The sequence below is a fragment of the Olea europaea genome, chromosome 13, assembly GCF_002742605.1.
Source record: "Olea europaea var. sylvestris chromosome 13, O_europaea_v1, whole genome shotgun sequence".
Taxonomy (NCBI): Eukaryota; Viridiplantae; Streptophyta; class Magnoliopsida; order Lamiales; family Oleaceae; genus Olea; species Olea europaea.
In genome coordinates this window covers 13,529,093-13,554,345 of record NC_036249.1, presented here as the reverse complement: position 1 = coordinate 13,554,345, position 25,253 = coordinate 13,529,093, and positions in this window count along the sequence as shown.

Below are 25,253 nucleotides of genomic sequence, written 5' to 3'. Positions count from 1 at the left end.
AGGAACACCAGATTGGAACAATAAGGCTCATGCTATATTAAGCAAATGCTGATTTTTCCTTTCAGCAACTCCGTTTTGTTGTGGGGTTTCGACACACGTTTTTTGATGAATGATTCCCTTGTGGGAGTAAAAATCATTAAGGTGAAACTCTGTTCCATTGTCACTCCGAAGTATTTTTATTCTGGTTCTAAACTGATTTTCAACTAGGTTGGTAAAAGACACAAGGCATTTCTTAGTATCTGATTTGTGTTTGAGCATGTATACCCATGTACTACGTGACAAGTCATCAATGATGGATAAGAAATATGAAGAACCATCATGTGAAGTGACAGAATAGGGTCCCCACAAGTCACAGTGAATTAATTCAAACAAATTAATTGATTTGTGCTCACTTAAGGAAAAAGAAGATTTGTGTTGCTTAGCCAAATAACAGATGGAGCAAGGAAGAGAAGTTTGTGACTTCAAGTTTAAAGATGCAGTTACAAACGGGTCTTTTATAAGCCTGAGTCTAGAATCTGAAATATAGCCTAAGCGATAGTGCCATAACTCATGCTCAGTGAGTTTGTTGATTACAAAAGCTGAAGAAAAATTTAAATTGCAAGAAAGTCGAGAGACGGCTTGTTGGAGAGCTTTAGGGGAGATCTCGTCAAGCAGTAGGTAGTACAAGCCACGCACCATCCTACCCTTCCCAATCGTTGTCTAGGATGCAAGGTCCTGAATAAAACAACAATCAGAGAAAAATATCAAACAACAGTGAAGTTGGTCAGCAAGTTTCTTGGCTGAAAGCAAATTGAAACTAAATAAGGGTAGGCATAAAACATCTCGTAAGGTGATGGAGTCAGTGACTTGAACATCACCTATATGGGTAACTGAAGAAATGTCACCATTAGGTAATTTAACAGAATATGATACCTTGGTGGGAGGAGTGGTGTAGTGAGAAGGATTACAGAGCATATGATCTGTGGCCCCAGTATCTATTATCCAAATGAGAGAGTGTGCAATTGGAGAATGAAAATTAGGAACAACTAAACAATGATGAATACCAGACATAGGAGTGGATTGAGAGTTAGAAGAACTAGTAGGAAGCAGAGATTGAATCTGGTTTGCCACATGTGAAGTTGTAGGAGAGTCCTTGTGTTTGAGCAAAGCCATGAGGTCATTGTATTGATCTTTGGTCAAAGAAACGCTATCACAATTATCCTCCCCATTAATGTCCATGCTCTGAACAGAAACATGATTAGCAAATTTTCCAGTTCCCTTAGACTTGTTGTGCATTTTATGACTCATTGGGTAGCTATGTAACTTATAACATCTGTCTACCATATGTCCTGTCATATGGCAATGGCTGCAAATTGGTGCCTCTGCATTACCAGCTTTAAAACACTTTTCAAAAAGATGACCAGGGATTTTACAAAATTTGAGTATTCTGTGGGGTTTGAGGTTTAAAATTGGGATTGGTGTTTCTGGTGTAAAAGGCAACAGAGTCAGAACCAGCAGGAGTGGAGGTAATTTGTCGTTGCCTTTCTTGCTGTTGAACATATGAGAAGACTTTATGGACATGGGGAAGTGGCTCAATAAGCATGATTTGGTCTCGGGTACGTTCATATACATCATTTAGGCCCATCAAAAATTGAAAAGTGCAGTCTCTATGATATCTATCAACCAATACCTTAAGCTTTCCACAATGACAACTGGAATTGGGTCATAAACAGCAAGTTCATCCCAAATACCTTTTAGTTTACCATAATAAACACTAACGGAGTCTCCCTCTTGAGACAAATTTACAAGTGCCCTTTTGAGTTGGTAAATACGTGGAGCATTCTGCAGAGACAAGCGTTCAGTCAATTCATTCCAAATCTCAGAGGCATCATCCATGAAGGCAACACTAGACCGAAGTTCTGGACTGATAGCATTATGAATGAATCCAAGAAATTACCATGTCATTGCACCTTGCCCAAGCTTCAAACAGATCATCTGTCGGATTGAGAGGTTTGGAAATTTTTCCATTGATGAAGCCAAGCTTGTTCTTGGCTCTAAGGGCATGCTGCATCGAGCGTGACCAGGTTTCATAATTGTTTGTAGTCAACAGATCAGAAATAAGATTTGCTCCTGGGTTATCTGATGTTTCAAGGCGAAAAGGATTAAGTGGGTCTGCAAAATTGGTATGTTGGTTGGTCTTTGATTGAAGGGGAGAAGATGTATTCTCGAGAGGAGTCTCAATAGGAGGTGAAGATGTATTCTCAAGAGCCGCCATTAAAGCTCTAATACCATGTAAATTTTGGAAAATGATGAAATGTAAAAACACAGAGTTAGGAAATGAACAGAAATGATTGAAGAGAAATTCTCATTCTATATTTATCAACTTACTAAAAAAATTAATTATACACAGGAGGCACCTTACGTTATATACACATAGAGGAGAGAAAAGGAATATTCCAACCTAACCAACTCTATACATGCAGCAAATGAAAAAATTACACATTGTCTATACATGCAGCAAAAGAAAAAATTACACATCACACTATTATGTTATAATTGCAGTAGATAGCTAGTCTTGTGTATCAAAAATTGTCTTTTGCATATCTGGACTTAGATGGGCAGCTGCTGGTGAAAATGGGACACATGACAGATTTGTTACTGATGCTGTGTATCTGTTGGGTTTGATGGATTTCTTATTTTGCAAGAAAATCTCATATAAAGTCTCCCATTCACCCTTGAGATTCTGGAAGACATTGATTTTTCACATTTTCTCATAATTTTTCTCGTTTTTAATTCACACATTCTTCAAAAGAAATCACTCTTCACGTAATCACCTCTCAAAAATTAACTTACCAAAGACTAAGTAATGATTATGACAGTAATTTTTGCTTATTCTTGAAAGAGGAATGAGGGGTGTTACATCCAAAATGTAATGAACATAGAAAATATTGTAAAGACAAAAGGTAATAGGAGTTACAAATTGGACGGTAAACTAATTTGGTTTTAGAGAACATGACATTACACAGTCCCCTTTTTTTTTTTTATTGAGCCATGGAAGCAGTGTGTCGAGTTATAATCAGACACTTTCGAAGAATTTGTGCAACAAAAGTATACTAAAGATCCGTTTAACATGATTTTTAAAAAGTGAACTCTTTCAGATATTAAAAAAGTTATTTTTGAACAATTCTGGATGGTTTTCCGAAAGCATTTTGTTTGACTAGAAGAGTTTTAGAAAAACTTCGTCTAAGCTAAGTACCCAAGAATTATGAGAAAATGTGAAAATTCTAGAAAAGTCTACGAAAGACTTGGATTAATTATTTGGAAATATAAAAAATCAATGAACGTTGATCAAAATTTTTCAAAAATTATTTCCTTTAAGTAGTCTCTAAAATTCTTTAAAAGTTTAAATTGAATACATTTGATTTACATAGAGTATTCTTATTGAAATTATGTTTGGTTGTTTTATTAAAATACTTTTTTTGAATTCACATTAATTTAATTAAAATGGCGTAACTTCATTTTGATCGATTTTAATTGGTAACTTCACCTTAATTTGATTCCAATTAAAGTAGCTATCCACTATATTGAGTGGCATTCAATAAATGATTTGTTGCTAATGTTGAATAGGTACGAATTTAATGAAATAAATGATGATCATACTCTGTTGATTGTCACATCATTGATCCCTGTTTGTCACCCATTATTTGAGAAATTAAAAATTTTTGAATAGTATTTTTTGGAGAATGTACGGTTAAAAAAAAAAGAACTTTGTTTGTTTATGTGTAGAATATTTTATTATGTAAATGTGTGATGGAAAATGATACTGTAGCAAACAATTTAAAATTTTAAAGAAGGCCAAACAAGCATAAGTGATGGACTTTGATGAACACATCACTTTGATGAACATACTCGATTGAATTCAAATTAAAAAATAATTATTCATAGTTGAACAAAATTATCTTATCGACATTAAGTGAAAGTATGTTATTCAAAATGGAATTTATTCCATTATATAAGCCCGTTTGATTCCCCATTTTCTAAGAATAAGAATGAAAAATATAGTCATTATGAGACCCACACAAGAGATAGAAAGTCACATATCATAGTTTGATGTGATGAATAACGATAATATTTTTTTATTTTAAAAAAAAAATGGAAATCAAACAGCACATACTATCTTTGTCTAACAATAAGAGAACGTTTGGCGTGCTCTCTTGGATCGGATATGAATTAAAGTAATCCTATCTAACTCTTACATGGTGTTTGGTGTACAATTACTTCCCAGATTAAATTAATCAGGATGCTTATCACCCCATTATTCAACCGTATAAATTTAATACGCTATGTTGGAGTGCGTTTAGCGCTATGTTGGAGTGTGTTTAGGTTTTCTTATCAATTTATGAATTAAGAAAATATTAGTTAAATTGAACTGGATAAATTTACTTACAAGTAAATAAGAGCTAAATGTTTAACATATAAGTAAGAAAATAATTTATAGAGGTATTTTCAAAAATCTCTAATTTCATGGGTGATGTCCACTTTTTAAATTTAGCACTAAACTGTCTATTATGCCCTTAATGAAAAAAAGATGCAATTTATTTATTTTTTCAATTTGTTTTTGATTTCGAGAAGTAGTTTCCATAAGAAGTTATATTAAAATGATGTTATCGACATTTTAAATGTTATTCTCAATATTTAAATCTCGTTTATATTTTAAAAGTACACATATTAAATCACAATATTAAATGTTCTTAACATTTCAAATGTTGTTCTCGATATTTTAAATATTTAGAATGACATTTCATTTCGAACATGACATTTCTCGAAATTTGAAATGTAATTCTCGACGTTTCATTGTTAATGAGAAAAATAATATTAATTATGATTTGACATCTGTACTTTTGAAATAAATATGGCAGGTTATGTGTCAAAAATAATTTTGCAAAAATGTCCATTTTTTGTCTTTGCGTGGAATCATAAATTGTTCACGGGGGTATTTTGGTCCAAAATATTCCAAAGTGGACATTTTTGCAAATGGACATGTAAAAATGGACATTTCAAGTAATTAATTTCCTCTAATTTGTAACTAAAAAATGAAGTTACAAGTAAAGAACTTATTGTAAGTGAAAATTTATGCACACACTAAAAAATTAATTATAATAAAGAAATTGTATAGGACTTAAAATATTGCTTATGAGTAAAAATTAAGTTATACGTTATAAAATGATTACAAGTATAAGTAGAAAAATCAATAATATGCTCTCTCACATGCCCATCTTTTCTTCTTCTTTTTTTTTATTTTATTATTATTATTATTTTTTGTGGGGATATCTGATGCGTATGTTTGGATTCAAAGTGATGATTCAAGAAGAATGCATGACAATAATGACATAGGTGTGTAATTATGGTCTGGCATTTATATTTACATTTGGCAGTGGGTCACTCTCATGCAGCATGCATCAGGTAAGTACATGACGATTCAAGCGTTTGTATGTATCCAATGTACGCATGTGTATTTATGTATAGGTGTGAGTTTCTTCGCCATTACCTAATCAGAAAACAAAACCGCATCACTCCAATTCTACCCATATCTGGGGGTCTACTATCTACTTGGTCTTATTAGGTCAGATCAGCGTATATTACTGGGGTGAGAGAGAGATTGAAACAACTATCAATAAAACCACGGGTACAAAAAAATTTTAATAGAATTGTACCGACACTGATTGGATTGTTTTTTTCTTTTTTTTTCCCCATCTTCTAATGATGTCGCATTATGTGTTATTTGTAAAAAATTTCTGTCAAAAAATTTTGTACCTATAGCATTGTTCAAAAACTATATAGAGTGAAGATTGATTGACTCTTCCAATGCAAGAAGGGCAGACACCTAGCTAAAGGATCTAAAACATTGCTTATAGTTATTTTACAGATAGCTTTTTATTTATTTTATTTGTTATTTTGGTATCAGTGCATGTTTGGCAGAGGTTAAATTATAATTTAAACTAATTAAATATATATTTTTTAACTACACATTTTATATGATTCGCAATTACTGTTCACCTACTATATACACATTTCGTTGAGTCCACAATTTATAATCACTTAAAATTTTAATTTAAGTACTCCAACCAAGCAATAAAAAGAATATGTCATGCCTCGCCATTGAGGCCCTAGATGAAACCTACGTAGCATCCCACATGGAGTAAGCCAAAGCTCACAGTCGAAGCTCACCACCGAATCCCTTTCATCGAAGTGGTAATAGTTCGGAGGGTCAATCCAAAGCTCTTGTTGGGATGGAATGACCCACCTACTTCAAGGATCCCTTGTTAACAAAATCTCATTCGAATGATTGATGTAACCCTTGTAATAAGCGATATGTGAAATCTTGTCAAGATGGTTCTAGGACATAGTTGTCCCCTTTAAGGGCATTAAATGCGTCACGTGCTAGTGAAGTTAGATTGATGCCTAAGATATGATGCTTTGGCTAAGGAGATAAAGCCATGTGCTTTCTCATCCAATAGACACTTCCATGTGTAACACTATAAATACTTCTTCTTGTATCATAAATCTCATTCGAATGATTGATGTAACCCTTGTAATAAGCGATATGTGAAATCTTGTCAAGATGGTTCTAGGACATAGTTGTCCCCTTTAAGGGCATTAAATGCGTCACGTGCTAGTGAAGTTAGATTGATGCCTAAGATATGATGCTTTGGCTAAGGAGATAAAGCCATGTGCTTTCTCATCCAATAGACACTTCCATGTGTAACACTATAAATACTTCTTCTTGTATCATTTGAAAACCAATGCAAATATATGCGCTTGAAGCCATACTTCATCTTCTATCTCATTCTATCATTTTAGAGGGTGTGGGTTAGATGCTTAGTTTGTGTTTGGATTCGTTTGTTTTCGATTGTTATTTATTATGCAATCACGTTTACGTAAATCGTCGGTGTCCAAATATTTTTGTTTCACATTACAAAGCTTCGCCCACGTCCAAACTAAAGTATCTTGTCAACTAGTGATCCGTCCAAGTGTGTCTAAATTAGCTTGTCTGGACGTGATTAGTCTTGGTATCTATTGTCTACTTGTGCATACAAAAATTGAGGTCAACCTATTGACGTTGTTAATAAAAATCGCCACACCATAACCACGGACAGTTCCTTAGAAAAAAATATCATGGAAAGAATTGTTGGGCATCCTCCTTAAAAATGATTTGCTCTTGAAGAAAGAATAAGTGGAAGCCCCAAGACAAAGAGTTGAATTTTACATCAATTCAGTCAACAGGTGCTTTTGAAAAAAATAAAAATAAATAAATAACATATTTGGAGATAAAAAACATACTTTTCCCAATTTTTTTGTTCCTTTTAAGGAGGGACACTAGGAAAATGAGTTCAGACAATGATGTTCCACCTAGAAGGGTAAAAAAATCTCTAAAGAACTAATTCTGCAAGGAGCAACTTCAGTAGGTCGATGCTGACCTTACCACCGTCATAGGCAGGATAGGATGAAAGCTGCTATCCAACTGACCTAAGAAATGGTAACCATGGCTGATAATATAAGGAATATCACCCTACTAAAAAATGGCCATACAAGAACTTCATAGGCAAATGCAAGGCCAAGGGGATCAACCAATTTCCTCTTATGCATCCAAGAGTACTATCCTCACTGCAAGAGATGATAGCCCCTGGAAAGTGAGGAGGATGGACATCTCCTCGAATTATGCTTCCGACTGACCCATCGAGGCCCTAGTAAACATGTGGAAAAATTTCTCCAAGAATATGAGCCAAAACGTAATCCCCAAAGGTTAGTTAGTGTGTATGATAGACTTAGGCTGGCGAGACATAGAAACAGGCCATTCTAACCACCTCCAGTCAAATGAACCATAAAGATCCTATGACTTTGATGATGATGATGACCTATCAGTTTAACAAGGATTGAGAAACGCTTATGTCCTAAGTTATTGTATGCCACCAAAAATACCCAAGTATGATAGAAGATGACCCATGCAAGACCCATATGAGTCTGAGAGACGCCTCCCCTGCTTTGTAAAACTTTCCACTTGACTTTAAGTAGAGTGATTGAAACTCGGTATAATAGAACACCAGTTGAGAGTATTAGAAGCTACTTGACTATAAAAGAGCCTTCTTGAAGCGATTCACAATAAGCATAGAACTAAAAACTCTCAACCAATGCCTCCAGGACATAAAGCAACAGTCTAAGGAGACATTGAAGAGCGTTCTAGCTCGTTTTACCTTTGAAATGACTATTGTGTCTAAGTCACTGACAGGGAGGCACTGTCGACCTTAAGAAGGGGACTTAACATGAATACCCTCTTGTGGATGGATGTATAGAATCACGATCCCTCCAACTATGATGCTCTGTTAGAAATTATGAGATGCAAGATCATTAACGAAAAGTTGATTGATTATGGCAACAGGGCTAACAGGGATCTTCCACCCCATTGGAGGTAACGGGAAAAGTGACCCACTTCCCATCTGATGGACCACTAGTAGATTCAGGCCGATTGTACAGTCATTCTCAATCAGGCTAAGCACTTGCCATTGCTACATTAAATGTGGTACTCACACTAGCCTACCACGATGTAGACCCTAGCGCTAACACATGACAAGGTGGATCAAGGTAGCGGGCCTCCCAAAGAGGAAGAGGCTAAAGGTGAGGTGTCGGACATAGAAAGTCAGATATATCCCTACACATGCTATCACTTCTACAGTTATGGCACGACAGATTGTAGAGACATCGTCCAATAATCGGAGCAGGTCAATTCCCAGGATAACCAAAGAAATGACCATCCCCTCAAAGGAATGTGCCCTACCTAGGCAAACCCAATAGCCTAGGCATTAAGATGCGAGATAACCCCATTAAGAAACTGACATGTGAAGGAAGAGAGAGCACGATAGAGAAAGGCCCAGAAAAGGGGCAGAGTTGTGAGGACCTCTTTGACAAATATAGGTAATGTACTCATTCAAGAAATAGACACGATATTCAGGGGCCCATCTGTTGGTGATGAAACTGTGAATGCTCAAAGGAATTATGCAAGGGAGGTAAAAGACCCCACAATAGCTAGTTACATAGTTGGCAGAGCAAACTTGCGGATGAAATCTACAGCCAATCACCTTCACCTAGAAGGACACTATGGATCCACACTATCCCCATCGTGATTGACCATTTGAAAACCTGGAGGTGCACGAAATCGTAAACAAATAATATAGCAGTGTATAGAGTGTCAAACCCAAGAGAACTAAGTATTTGATTAAGTTCAAATTAATAACAACCTTAATTGAATAGCAACAAGTTTTGAGTTTTGTATACTAATATCTAATTTGTCAATTAAACTAAAAAGCGATTTCAGTGGTTTTTAAATTATGTGAAAGTATTGCTAAGATCTTAAATCCCTCTTGCTAATCCATTTTTAGCACTACAAATTAAAGTGACAATTTGCAAATATTCTTGTTGGTCAATATTCCTAATTTAATTGAAAACCTCTCTTAATAATTATCAAATTTATTCCCCTCACATGACATTCCTATCTCTCGATGAAAGATAAGAACATGACAAATGCATTAAAAGATCTAGACCTATGAAAACTACATAAAGCATAAAAGTATATCTCTATCCTCTATCGAACTTTACAACGTTTATTATTTTTAGCTAAAAACCTATTATCTCTCTCGATAACAATAGATTCCATCTCAATTAGTAGCTAATTAATTAAGGAGTAGGTGAAAACAACAACAAACTTACATACTAAAAGTCAAAATAATTAATTAATACCAAAAATCTCATAATAAGGATTCATCTCATCCTAGTAATGTGAATATCTAACCAAGCATATTGAAATTACTAGAAACCATTAAAAGTTTAATAATCATCACTTGAAATTTGAATAAGTGAAGAGAAACGATGAATTCTTGATGACTTTTAAGTTTTCCTCCCAATCTTTGTGTAAATTCCCGATTATGAAGTCTCCTTGATGATCTTCTTGAAATTTTTCAATTGAAATCTACCATAAAGAAGAACTTGCCCTCTTTTTGAATATAATTCTCCCAAGTTTTTGAATTGTTTGTTTAATAAAAAAGGCTCTCCAATGTGTATTGGACATTCTGGTCTTTTTATGACTCGAATCGAGGTCAAAGATATCGTCCAAACCCTTGTCAAGCTGAGTTTAATCGTACAAGGAAACTTGAGATTTGATCAAAATATTGTACTATGCAATCGCATAGTACATTGGGATGCGATTGCATAGTTCACTTATTGAACTTCAAGTTTGTCCCTGTATGGTAGGATGCCATCGCATAGGATTTTGAACTATACAACCGCATAGTTCAATTCATTTCCGTCAGACAACCTTCAGTATTTTGGTCATATCTTTCTCTCTCGATATTTGACCAAAGTGATTCAATGTGAGTTGAAAAGCTAACTCAAATAGCTACATTCTTAAAATATCGTTTTTCCAAATCGAACGTTTACCATGTCAAAAATGGGTCTCAAACAGAGATTAAAAATTCGAGACATAATTTTTTTGCCTGAAAGTTGATATGTGATAATATTTCGATTATATTTCATTTCTTGGACCTTTTTCCTCATCCAATTCACCCTTAACACTCTCGTATCTTCGTCGAAAGGTTCAACTTTTTAGTGTTTGCACTTTAGTCATCAAACTTAGATTTTGCTTCCTTTCAATCATTTTCTCTTGTAATCTTGCTCATTTATCTTCCAATTGTATCCAATTAAAACCTTGGCAACTTCGATCTTCATTTCATCGCCCGTCTTATCTATGGATTATTTGCGACTTGGTCGCAATCTTTTGGATTTCATTCTTTTTCTAAATTTTTCTTTTGTTTCTTCCAATTTCTTGTTCAGCCATTAAGTTTTACCTATTTAATACAAAAATACAAAAAATTAGACTATATTATACCAGATGAGCAACTAAATATCACTATTTAAGGTCCTGAATAAGTGTATAAAATACGCTTATCAAATACTCCCAAACTTAAATATTTGTATGTCCTCAAACAAAACTACCATCTAAATAACAACAAACACACAAGCATGCAAAGATATATGGTTAGACAATCCAGTTGCTTACATCAGGATTCGAGATGTTAGTGTTAATTCCACAAACATGCTTCAAAGTCATAACGTCAAATCAATATCCACTCTTTCAATGCAAAATCAATGTGTATGTGAAGTATTAAATAATCAACCATGAGTGCACAAGTTATCTCAATTCTCGACCCTTTTGTGGTCAAATATATCATTTTATCTCTCGTATGATTCACACTTATTCAATTATTTTTATTTTCACTTGTACCCAGTGTGTAAACTAAGGTTGAATTTTTCATTACTATCATAACGTTCTCTAGTTTAGGTGGACGTCATTAGTTGCAAGTTAGCACATCAATGATCAAATATTCTCGAATTCTTTGACTTCCAAGACTCAACAATGCAAATTATCCTTCATCAATGGTCAAATTTCCTCAAATAAGTGTTTGGAACTTAACTAATGCATTTAGTGCTCTTTGCTTTTTAAGCACTTGCTTTTTCTGATCTTCAAATGTCTTTTTTTTTTCATTCTCTCTCTTAAACTTTTTAGATGACCCATATAGTAGACTTTAGGTCGATGACTCTCAAGTCAAATGATTTTACGAAACCAAATTTTAAGATACATTTATAGGCTTACTAACCTGAGTTAAAAAGGCCTCGAAGAGAACAATATTTTTGTTTCAAGTGCAACTTTACCTCTAGTTGCTCTAATTGACACTTATAGCGAGTTTTAGGTCGATAACTCCCAAATTAAATGATTTTAGAGCACCAAGTTTTAAAATACCCTTACAGACTTAATTACTTGAGTTAAAAAATCTTAAAGAGAAGTTTCACAATTCAACAAAGTTTATGCCTTGATCAGTGCAATACTCCTTATTAAACACATATTCGAGCAAATTGTCCTCCAACTAAAGACTTTTGCCAAATTTTATCTCGTTTATCTAAGACAGTCCACACATAATTTTTTCCTTTCACACAAGGAATCCACATTCACCTCCATATCTTCCTATAACAGTCAAATCACCCCCCAAACTAAACTAAATTTGGTCGAAAGATTACAAATTTAGGATAGTTTTAGGTATGGTCAAATATATTCAATCTTTCAAACTATTCTAGATATGACTTAACTTGTTGCATCATGATATAAAAACTCAATTTTTGGCACGTATAATATCAAATACTATAAGGCTAACCATCAATCAATTTAAGCATGTAACATATCCACAGTCTAAAGATCAACACCAAATCTCATATTAAATCATCATTGTCGGCTAGACTATCCAACCCACACAAGCATTCACTCTAATAAAGAAAAATATTTTTTAAAATTTTTTGAAGCAATACTAAAAACAAACGCACTAAAACTCACAAACATACGTAAAAACGAAGGCTCAAAGTTTTTCCTACCCTAAATTTAAAACCAACATTTTCCTCAGTGTCATGAAGTATAAGTAAGCACATAAAGGGTGAGAAAGAAAAGGAATAATGTACTCCCCGTGTTGAATGTGTGAGACACTATAGGAAATGGCTAGGCAATTTTCTTCATCATGCTTTTTCTTTGGTCTATGTTGGTTTGAGTATTTCATGACGTAATGTTCCTGCACATAGTGGTCAAATTAAAGATCAAATAACCTAAAACATGTGTTAGTTAGCCCAAACAATTGAAATAAACAACAATAAATTCAGGAGCCTAAGGAAAAATTTAATAGGATGATGATACCCTATATATTGAAACGTGCCTATGTCTAATGCAAACTAATAATAAATCTACATGCAATGTAGTACAGAAAGCAAAGTAAATAAAAAAATTGAGTTGCCTCTCAATAAGCGCTTAGTTTACAGTCTTTAGTTAGGGTGATTGATCATGGTGGTTCACGCTGGAATCTTGAAATCTTACACTCCTTGTAACTTTCAGCTTTACATCATCTTTTTTCCTCCAAAGTTTGAACTCTCCATTCTTCTTTCGTCCAAGGCTTCTTAGATGTTTAGGCTCTATTTCCCTCAAGCCTTCTTACACTTCTTCAACAACATATTTGACATCCTTCAGTACTAATGGTTGCTTCAATGGATTATGTAGTTTAAAGTCTCATGTACGTTCTCCACCCTCACAGTTAGCTCATCTTTTTCTATGTCATCAAGGTTCGACTTGTTGCTAAAAAAAGTCGACCTAAGATTATTGGCATATCATGGTCGTCTTTGAGGTCCATAACAAGGAAGCCTGTGAGAAATATCAACTTCCCAACCTTGATAAGCACATGCTCAATATTGCCCCATGGGTATCTAATGCTCTTATCTGCTAACTGAAGCATTACATTTGATATTTGACTTCTCCAATTCCTAGTTTCCTGAAAGTAGATAAAGGAAATAAGTTTATGCTTACACATGTATCACATAAAGCTTTAAAATGAAATCCTTTGCCTACTGAAATAGGTAAAATGAAACTCATTGGGTCTTTGAGTTTTGGTGATAATTTATTTTGCAGCCATGTACTGCTTTCCTCGATCAATGTCGCTTCTTTCCAGTTTGAAAGATTTCTTTTCTTAGATATCATGTCCTTCAAGAACTTTACATACATTTGTGCTTCTTTTTTCTGCTCAGATTAGCTTTAAAATGAAATCCTTTGCCTACTGAAATAGGTAAAATGAAACTCATTGGGTCTTTGAGTTTTGGTGATAATTTATTTTGTAGCCATGTACTGCTTTCCTCGATCAATGTCGCTTCTTTCCAGTTTGAAAGATTTCTTTTCTTAGATATCATGTCCTTCAAGAACTTTACATACATTTGTGCTTCTTTTTTCTGCTCAGATGCTTCCAATTGCTCTTCAACCATGGCATGTACCTTTTTTTGTAGCAATTGGTCTCTGTATATTAATCTCTAGCAGTGGACTATGGATAGCTATTGCCTCAATCTCCTCTTCCTCTACAACTTTCAAAGTCATTACCTATTGTTTGGGATTTGTTTCGGTGTCACTGGGCAAAACTCCTGTTGGTCTTTTTGAAAGTGCTTTCGCTAACTGCCCCATTTGATTTTCCAATTTTTTTATGATAGCTCCCTGAACTTGCAAGATTTTTTCTATTCTTTGCATGTGTTGGGTAGATATCTTTGCTAATTTAGTAACAAGATCTTCTAACGAAGTTTATTTTAAGTCTACTAAAAACCTGGTGGTGAAGTCTGCTGTAGTGAAATTTGAGCCCCCTAATTATTACTCCACCGAAAGCCTGAGTGATTTCTCCAACCTCAGTAATGGGTATTAGGATTTAGATTGTGTTGTTGCCTTTGAAAATTCTTAGTGTAGTTCACATCCACCACTGTCTAAACAAAAGGAGAATCTACATTACAATCAAAACTCTCGTGGCCACCTCCATAATGTTTACATTTCGGTCCCACTATCTGGTTTGCATTCATCTGATCCACTTTTCGTGCAATGATGCTAACTCTACTAAAATTGTAGTTATAGAGTCAACTTTAAATACTCTAGCAGCTTTCTTTCTGCTCATCTTTTCAGCAAGACAAAGTACACTCGTGAATCCCAAATCCTCCATGACTTGGTATATTTGATTTGCAATTCTTTTTATGATAGAACCATCACATATAGAGTATATATTAGCCCTGCTAATTAGACTCATACCAATTTAGAATCATTACACCCGAAGCCACTTCAACAATCCATGCTGTGGGCATTGATGAAGTAAACCTTTGTATTATTACCAAGCCTCTGAATACCATTCTGAGTCCAATTGTTGAAAAGTAGTAAACTCATCCTTTTGCTTTGCAATCCTTTTTGGGGGAAAATATTTGCTAAGGAATTTTTGACACAATTGGTTCCATATTGTGATGCTCTGCATTGGACAAATGTTTCATTCCTTTGTTGAGTCCCTCAATGTGTTCGGGAAGAACCTCAGTTTGATTGCTTCACTTGACATCCCTGGATACTCAATAGTTGAACACGTCCAAAAATCTTAATATATGAGCGTTAGGTTCTTTGAAGCTCTTCCAAAGAATTGTAGAGCATTTTGGAACATGTTCATAACATCTATCTTCAGGTAGAAGTTTGCCTAACCAAACACTGGATATACGATGCTGGATGGCTTTTCACGACCGATGGAACCATATAATCTCCCATGAGCCTTGCGTTTTCTTTAGCTATAGCTACATTTGATTGTGCCTCTCCTAGATTAGCCTTAATGGCTATTTGATTTGAATTTTCATTTGCCATGTCTTCCTCTTGCTGTTTTTGGTGTGTTTTCAACTATTGAATTCTTTGAAAGTCAAATGTTCGTTCGATCTCCGGATCAAATTGAGTAGAATTACCAATTCTTAAACTTCGCATACAAGGTCCTAAAAAAAGCAAGAAGTACTGTAAAGTTCTTCTAATTTAATAAACTGAACTGAAGAAAACAATAAAAATTCAGATAAAGCTAAAATCAACTAACACTAGTAAAAACAATAGCACCAAAAACTTGACATTTTAAAAACCCACAAGTTCATGGAATTATGAGCAAGTAATATAGTAGTATGTTGGGTGTCAAACCTACGAGGACTAAGCATTTGATTAAGTTCAAATTAATAACAACCTTAGTCGAATAGCAATAGATTGTGAGTTTTCTATATATATTAATACCGAAGTTATCCATTAAACTAGAAAGCGATTTAACTGGTTTTTCAAATAAATGAAAGTATTGCTAAGATATCGAATCCCTTTACTAATTTTCCATTTTTTATCACAACAAATTAAGGTAGCAATTTGTAATAATTCTTGTTGGTCAATATTCCTAATTTAATTGATAACATATCTTCATAGTTATCAAATCTACTCTCCTTATGTGACTTTCCTATCTCTTGATGAAATATGTGAACATGAAAAATGCATCAAACGATCTAGAATACCTATGAAAACCATGTAAAGCATAAATGTATATATCTATCCTCTATTAATCCTTACAATGCTAACTATTTTTAGCTAAAAACATATTATCTCTCTCAAAAACAATATATTCCATCTCAATTAATATCTAATTAATTAAAAAGTCTGTGAAAAACTAATAAACATTTAAGAAAAGGTACATACTAAATGTCAAAATAGTTAATTAACACCAAAAATTTCATAATAAGGGCTCATCTCATCCTAGTGATGTAAATATCCAGCTAAGCATTTTGAAATTACAAGAAACTATTAAAAGTTTAATAAGCATCACTCGGAATTTGAATAATTGAAGAGAAATGATGGATTCTTGATAACTTTTGAGCTTTCCTTCCAATCTTTGTGCAAATTTCCTGGTATGAAGTTCCCTTGATGATCTTTTTGCAACTCTTCAATTGAATTCTCCCATAAAGATAAATTTTCCCTCTTCTTCTATATAATTCTCCCAAGTTTTTGCGTTGTTTATTTCATAAAAGGGGCTCTCTAATGTGTTTAGGACATTCTGTTCTCTATATGGCTTGAATCTAGGTCAAATATATCTCCTAAAACTTGTTAAGTTATGTTTTAATCGTATAAGAAAACCTAAGATTCAGTCGAAATCTTGTACTATGCAGTCGCATAGTACATTGCTTTCATATTCGTCCATAAGTCAAATCAGATATATAATTATTGAATTAATTGTTGGAGACTCAAATGATGATGTGACCGGAGTTTATCCATGTATGGTAGAATGCTACCTCATAGGATTTTGAGCTATGCGATCACATAGTTTAATTTTCTTTCCATCAAACAGCTTTAAGTATTTTGATCATATCTTTCTTTTCGATATCTGATTGAAGTGAATCAAATTACGTTGGAAAGCTAAATCAAGGAATATAATTCTTTCAAAGATATCATTTTTCCAATTCAAACGCTATGCCAAAAATGAGTCTCAAACAGAGATTGAAAATCTAAAACATAATTTTTTTGCCCAAAAGTTGATGTGTGATAATACTTAGTATATTTTTCATCCCTTTGACTTCGTTCCTCATCTAATTGATTCATAATAATCTAGAATCTTCATCGTAAGGTTCGATACAATTTTTAATATTTTCACTTTAGTCCTCAAACTTTGATTTTGCTTCATTTTAACCATTTTATTTTGTAATCTTGTTCCTTTATTTCTCAATTGTATCCAATTAAAGTCTTGGCATTTTCAATCTTCATTTCATTGTCCATCTCATCTGTGGGTTATTTACAACTTGGTCCCCATCATTTGGATTTCACTCTTTTTTGGGGTTTCCTTTTGTTACTTCCAATTTTTTGTATAACCATTGAGTTTTACCAATTTAATACAAAAATTCAACAATTTAGACTATATTTCACCAGAGAAGCAACTAAGTATCACTATTTAAGACTTTAAATAAATGTATAAAATACACTTATTAGTGATGCCCTTATAGTAAGGATAGTGGTGGCTAGCAATGGATTGAAGCAAATGTTAAACAACAACAGCTCTTTCAAAATCTTGTATGGAGCTACCTTCATAAGTCTACCTTCATAAGATGATTGTGGACCATGAACTGACCCTATGAACTCTCCACTATATGATTTTATTATAGACATCATCATTCCAAGGGGAAAATCACCCTTGTAGTGGAAATGGGTATATTATCCTAGACGGCCCTCAATTTTTTAGAATGTTTGGTGGTGGATAATTGATTCGCCTACTACGGGGTCCTGGGAAGACCTGCCCTAAAAGATATCGAGCTACCACATTCATCCAGTACTTGTGTATAAAATTCACTACTAAGCATGTGATAGCTATGGTTATAGGTGATCAGATAGAAGCATTGGTTTGCTACTTAAGATTCATAAGGAAAGTTGTGACCAGGGATATCAATTTGTTGTCACATTTACTGTACATTCGAGAGATATTTTGTTTTTTAAGATGATATGCTTTACAAGAAAGGCTTTTCCCTATCGTTCATCCAATGCACTAGAAAATAGGAGGCTAGATACATCCTTCGTGAAATCTACGGAGGTGTTTGTGGCAATCATAGTGGAGGACTCTTATTGGCACAAAAATTGCTAAGACAAGGATACTACTAGCCTATATTAAAAAAGACGTCATCTAATTTGTACAAAAATGTGATAAGTGCCAACGTTTCTATGTTATTCAAAGATAACATTCCCAAGAGCTAACAGTAGTATCCAGCCCTTGGTCATTCATCAATGGAAAATTGACCTCGTAGGCTCCCTTACATTGAAGAACGTGTAGTGTAAGTTTTGATATTGTCACCATTGACTACTTCACTGAATAGATTAAAGTCGAGCCTTTGCCTAAAATCAGAGAAGCTAATACTTCCAAATTCTTGTGGAAGAATATCATATGATGGTTTGGGATTCTCATTCTATTGTATCAAATAATGAGCAAAAAGTTGACAATAAAAAAGTCAGGGACCCATGTAAAGAACTTTGGATCAAGAAATACTTTCTATACTTCACAGCCCTAAGTGAATGGTCAGGTGGATGCTGTCAAAAAAATCATCAGATATACCTTGAAAAGGAACTTTGATGTCTCCAAGAGAAAATGGGTCAATGAGCTACCCAGGTACTGTGGGTTATCAGGCCTACAAGCCAAACCAGCATCGTAGAAATCCCATTTTCCATGGCTTATAATGCCGAGGCTATGAGCCCAGTAGAAGTTGGATTATCTTCTATTGTCGATCACACTTCAACGAAATATCCAACGACGAGTTGAGAATATATGAACCCAACTGTCTCAACGAATGGAGAAATGAATTTCAAACGAAATTGGCTACCTATCAAAGGAAGATGAGTTGTTACTGCAAACCGAATGTGAAGAAAATTTCATTTTGAATAAATGACTTAGTGTTGCGGAGAGTTTTCCTTTCCTTGAAGGAGATAAGAGTGGGTATGTTGGGTCCCAATTGGGAAAGCCCATATCGCATCAAAAGGAAAACTATGACCGAGTACTTACATAATAGAAAATCTAGATGGAAATATATAACTTCATCCATGGAACATAGAACACCTTAGAATATACTACCAATAAACAAATTTTATTTGACTTGAAGATCTTTCCTAGCCTATGTTAGGTTTCATTTGATTTAATAAAGTGCATTTTGTCCAATAGATCCATACATCATATATCTCTCATGATGAAGCTGAACATTATGGGAGGAATCCTTATATAGATAAACCATCCACCATGTAGAAAAGCGTAGGTGCTTTGGAGAAGAGGGTCGGATCACAACAAGGACTATTTCTTAATTTTTTGAAGTACACACATCACATGCCTCTCATGATAAAGCCATAGATGAACCATCCATGATGTAGAGAAACATGGAGGACTGGAAGAAGAAAGTTGAATCCCAAAGTGGACTACCTCTTAATTCTCCAAGTGTACATCACATGCCTTATATGATAAAGACACACATCACAGGAGAAGTCCATGTATGATGAACCATCCACCATATACGTGGATGCCTTGAAGAAGAGGGTCAATGCTAAAGAGGACTACCTCTTAATTCTTTGAAGCATACATCATATGCCTTCCATGATAAAACTGAACATCATGGAAGAAGCCCTACATAGACAAACCATCCATTGTGTAAGAAAATGGGAGAGTTTCGAAGAAAATGGTAGCATCCCAAAGGAGAATACCTTTTACTTCTTCGAAGCGTATATGTGCCACTTATGACGAAATTGAACGTCATGGGAGAAGTCCGTGCATGGATAAACCATCCATCATGTAGGGAATCATAGATGTCTCGAAGAAGAGAATCAAATACTCACATTTTAATTCTTTGAAGTGTACATCACATGCTTCTATGATAAAGCTTAACATCATGGGAGGAATCCTGCATAGATGAACCATCTACTATGTAAGGAAGTATAGGCACTCAAAGAAAAGGGTTGGATCCCAAATTGGACTACTTAATTCTTTGAAGCGTACATCATATACCTCCCATGATGAAACTAAAAATTACAGGAGAAGCCCCTGCATGAATGAACTATCTACTTTATAGAAAAACGTGAGTGCCTTGAAGAAGAGGATAGGATCCAAAAAGAAAATATCTCTTAATTCTCCTAGGCGTACATCATATGCCTCCTATGACGAAGTTGAACTTCTTGGGTAAAGTTCGTGAATGGATGAACCATCCACCATGTAGGGAAACATCAACACTTCGAAAAAGATGGTTGGATGCTAAAGAGGATTACCTCTTTAATTCTCCAAAACGTGCATCATATTCCTTTCATTCATGATGAAGTTGAACGTCACAAAAGAAGCCCCGCATGGATGAACCATCAACCATGCATGAAAAATCTTCAATAATCAAAATTAAGGCAAGCTATCAAGCTTCAAGTGATATCCTCTGTTTTGTATGAGGTTAAATTAAGATGGAGGTTTATTTATATTTTGAAAATTTTGGCATCTGCCTTAGATAAGCTAGGAAGTTCTACCTTTTCTTCATGAGGTCATGGTTAGTGGCAACATTTGACGATGTGATTCGAGGTGTTATAGATGAAGCATCCACATTTGGTAAAAATATAAAACAATACAAAATACATGGCAAACACAAATTTCATTAATGATAAAGCAAAGTAAAATGAAGGGCCTCGGCCATTATATGAATGAGTTTAAAGTCCTATGCTAAGTTGGAGATGGCACACAGTCTGCCATCTTAACAGTAGGCACCTTAACAATAGGGCTTCTTAGTTGGAAGCTTTGTCCTTAAGGGCTTTCTCTTGGTTAACTTTTGTACCATTAGCCTCTTCCATCGCGTCATCGACTGGGTTCTGAGGCACTTTCTCCAAGATCTATATTCTTAGTTTGATAGTACCAAGTTCTGCATAAAGTCTACCCATCATGTCCACTACCTCAACATAGGCGAACCTCTGCCAGTAAGCACCTAAAAGTTGATACTCCTTGGTAAGATGAAAGTCAACGATGTATTTCTTCACCGGCTCCTCACCTATCTTCAGAGCATCTGTTTTGGTCTGCTCTGCCTCCTTCAGATAGTAGGATAATTGGGACTCCAAAAACCCAGCTTGATCCTTTAAAATAGCATTATCCAAGTTGGCATTTTCCAAATCCCCGATAGGAAGCTTCTGATGATTATCAATAATCTTCACATTTTTTTGTCAAATAAGCCCTTCGCACTAGGACTCGTGGAACTCTTTCTTCAAAGACTCAATTTTGGCTAAGGTAAAATCCAACTTGGTCACCTACTCAACATGCTGAGCTTTAAGAGCTTTCTTTGCCTTTATGGCCTCTTCCTCTACCTAGGACAGTTTCATTATGCCTCTAAATGTTATTCAAGATGGCTTGACATTTAAGTTTGACCTTAAAACCCTAGCATTAAGGCTTACTAGGGCATTGTGAGGTCCACAGTATTGCAAAGGCTGCATATTTTTGCTACCCTCAGTCCAAAATTTGTAAAGTTGGCAGTGGCAGCCTAGACTTCAGCTTGCAACATATTCAATATATTAGAGGTAATCTCCTCATCCTACCAATCCAAAAACATCCATAATTTCCTAGGGATCTTCACATCACGAGTTTCCTCTGCTGCCTCAAAGCGTTCTCCACCTTCTTACTGGCTTTCTTAGCCCTTTAAATATTTGCAGTTGAAAAAGAAAATTGCATCAGCTTAGCAGGTGAAGGTAGGGCGCAGAGGTAGTTGAGCAACCGAGGCACTAGATGTGTCAAGCTTCCCAACAATAAAGCTAGTCAAATGGGAGATTTTTCTTTTCGTTTAAAGCTTCTCCCTCATTTTTTCTTACCCCTTATCCTTTACCTTCTCGTGAGGCACTTCTTCGTCATTCATCTTAACGTGAACCTTGCTATAGAGCTCCAACTTTCCCACCAAAGGAAGGCTTTAAACTCTTGGAGTTAACTTCACGGTAGAGATGGCCCTCAAGATAGAAACCAGTCAAGGTTGGATATTTATTTTTCTCAAATTTTTTTGCAAAAACAGCAATACCATATTAATTTACCTGGAATAGAAAGGATGTAATTTAAGAACTTCGACATTTACCTTTAGAAGCCATCAGTTCAAAGTCCAAAAAAACTTATTACAATCAATGAGGTGGTTGAAATGGCAACACCTTGGAAGATGCTTGTAGATGTCCTCAATAACGTCCTTCTCTACCTATTATAATTCGCACCGATACCTAGAACTACACAATAAATAGCATCAATTAACACTTAATAAAATGATAGAACAAGTTTGAAGGATAGCTACTCCAAGCTTCGTAATACTGGGTCGGCATAGTGGCTGTTGAGCTCTTATCTTCCTCGACGATCTGCTATCTATCCTTTACCTAGAACTAGGACTCCTTCCACCATTTGATATAAGAATGAAGACTTACTATAAAAGGAGCATGGACTCCTCGGGGGTCATATAGTACCACATTTGATTCTTCCTTCCTTTGTATACGAGGCTAGAATATTGTTTAAAAAACATATAGAGGCTTTGTACTCCCCAAGTGATATCTCTTTCCAAAGGAAGTAAGCCCTTACTAGCTGTCTCTTTCCAAACGAAGTAGACCCTCATTCATAGCCAATAAACTCCACCCCACCTATTAGGTAAAGCTTGCTCTTCATCTCGTACAAGGCTCATCCCAAACACAGGGATTGCCAGAACATTTATCCTTCCACCAATGGTACTTAAACCAGAAGCCATTGAAATTCTAAAAAAAGAGAAGATAAAATGTATAGAAGTGATCAAGGAATTACCTAATTGAAGTACAAGAGGAAGCTCTAAAAATACAAGGATCATTGAAAAATCGTAATGGTTGGAAGATTTTAAAAATTGGAAAGATTCAAGAATTTTGCCAAGGTTAAAAGCGTGAAAATAGAAAGGGTTTGGCTTTTATAGATGAAGCCAATGGATATCAACCATTGAATTTGGATTCATTTAATCAAAGTTGTCCACTTCATACAAAATCCAAACCGTTTAATTCAAATGGACCTCATGCACACACGTCCACGCTTTAGCCTAAAAACACGAACATACAGCCGTCATTAAGAAATTAAATATAACAGTTGCTACGTGTATTGTAAGTCGAACCACTTCAATTGTCTTTTCTTGGCAATATACAAAACATCAAATCATCGGCATTATTGTCAAAATGCATCCTCTAATTAACAAAAAGGCTCTAGCACTTCGTTACTTTGACTCTTCAACAAAATTTCAACATTTTTTAAAATAAAGAGCTTCAGTACTTCTGCACTTTGTTGCTTCAGCTCTTCAACAAAATTTCAGTTATTTTTGAAACAAAGAACTTTGGCACTTCAGTAGTTTGTTGCTTTAGCTCCTCAATACAAAATTCAACATTTTTTTTAAATATAGCTTCAGCAGTTCATGTAAATAGGAATTCGTATAAGGATCAGGATATTATTTCAAACAACAACTATGATAGCAATATCTATACTTAGAATTTAGGAACTATTGTGTTGTGTCAAAAAATCTAACCATGTCAGGAGAATGTTCATCCTAACAAAAACACATTTACACAAAAAGAAGTCCACATATCTCCTTCAAGGATCCCCTGTTAATAAAATCTTGGTAATCGTTTGGAGGCTCAATCCGAAACTGAAGCATGGGATAGAATAACCCATCTCTTTCAAGGAACTCCTGTTAGTAAAATCATATTCGAATGATTGATGTGACCCTTGTAACGAGAGCTATGTCAAATCTTGTCAGCATAAGTTGTAGGATGGCTTTTCCCTTTAAGAGCATTAAATGCATCACAAGCTAGTGAAGTTAGATTGATGACTAAGATAAGATGATTTGGCTAAGGAGATGAAGTCATGTGCTTCCTCGTCAAATAGACACCATTTCTTGTATAACACTATAAATACTCACTTTTGTAGCATTTTAAGAATGCAAATATATATTCCCTTGAAGCTATACTTCATATTCTCTCTCGTTCTATCATTTTTAGAATGTTTGAGAATGTTTTTTATTGTTATTTATTATGCAATTATGTTTATGCGCATTGTCGGTATCCGAATATTTTTGTCTCGTGTTATAAAGCTTCTCCCATGCTCAATCTAAGATATTTTGTCAACTAGCGATCTGTCCAAGTGTGTCGAAATAACTTGCCTGGATGCAAGTGAGTTTCGGTGTCTATTGTCCATGTCTACATACAAAAATTGAGGTCAACTAAATACAAAACAAAAAATTTTTAGCACGTTATTCTTAGCAATCAAAGTGAAAAATGTTCTATAATTTAAGTCTTTTTCTGGTACTATTATTTTAAATTTGTTTTTCCAAATCAACCATACATTCTTTCAGTAAACTAATTTTTATGTGAATCAATAATGTTTCCCACTTTTTAACCAACATTCTAAAAAAATTAATTTTTACAAAATCTATTTTCAAAAAATAGTCATAATTTTTGTTAGCTTAAAATGCTTAATATAGTACAAAAATGATCTCCTAAATATCGGTACTTGGCTTATATTAAATATCAATGACATAACATACTAACTATTAATAAATCTAATCGTTTGGATGGGAACGAACATTATTTCCCAAAAATTTTAATTCACGTGCATGTAGTAGTTATGTAAAGCCTGACCTATATGGATCGAAACATTATTAGAAAAATTCATACTTGAAAATGACATAACCACTTGTACATCTGCCTACCTTTGTTTGATGCTTTTGAATTAATGAAATTGGATGTGAATATTGTTTTCTGATTGCAACCAATGCTTTTAAAAAAAAATCTGATTCTCTTTTATTTCCCTCTCTTTAGAAATCTTTCTTTTTTTTTTTTTTTTTTTTTTTTGTTCAAAGTGCGTATATCTCAATGTATAAACTACAGACATATATTAGAAAGTATGAATAATTTGGAAATGAAAGATCAATTCCTCCATGAGAAAAACGGTTGCAGCCATCACTCCCCATTAAAGAGAATTTAAAATTGATTAATTTTAGGTTTCATTCTTAAAGTTTAGGTAGTGTGGAAACATGTAATACATGTGTGTTTTCGAATTTAAATACGCTCATCTAATCCTAAACACCGTTGATGTGTCATGTTAATTCATTGTTAGATAAAGAATTATGTGAGTTCCAACATTTGAATTAAATTTGTTATCCATCAATGAATTAATCCAGTGATTAGTATAATATGAGTATCGGTGCTTATTAGATCATTTACCAAAAAAAAAAAAAGCATGGCTGCTTGGTGAACATCAATGAGATTAAATTTATTAAAGACATTCGGACTAGTATTAATCTTTCATTTCCTTTGTTAAACCTTTTTTTTT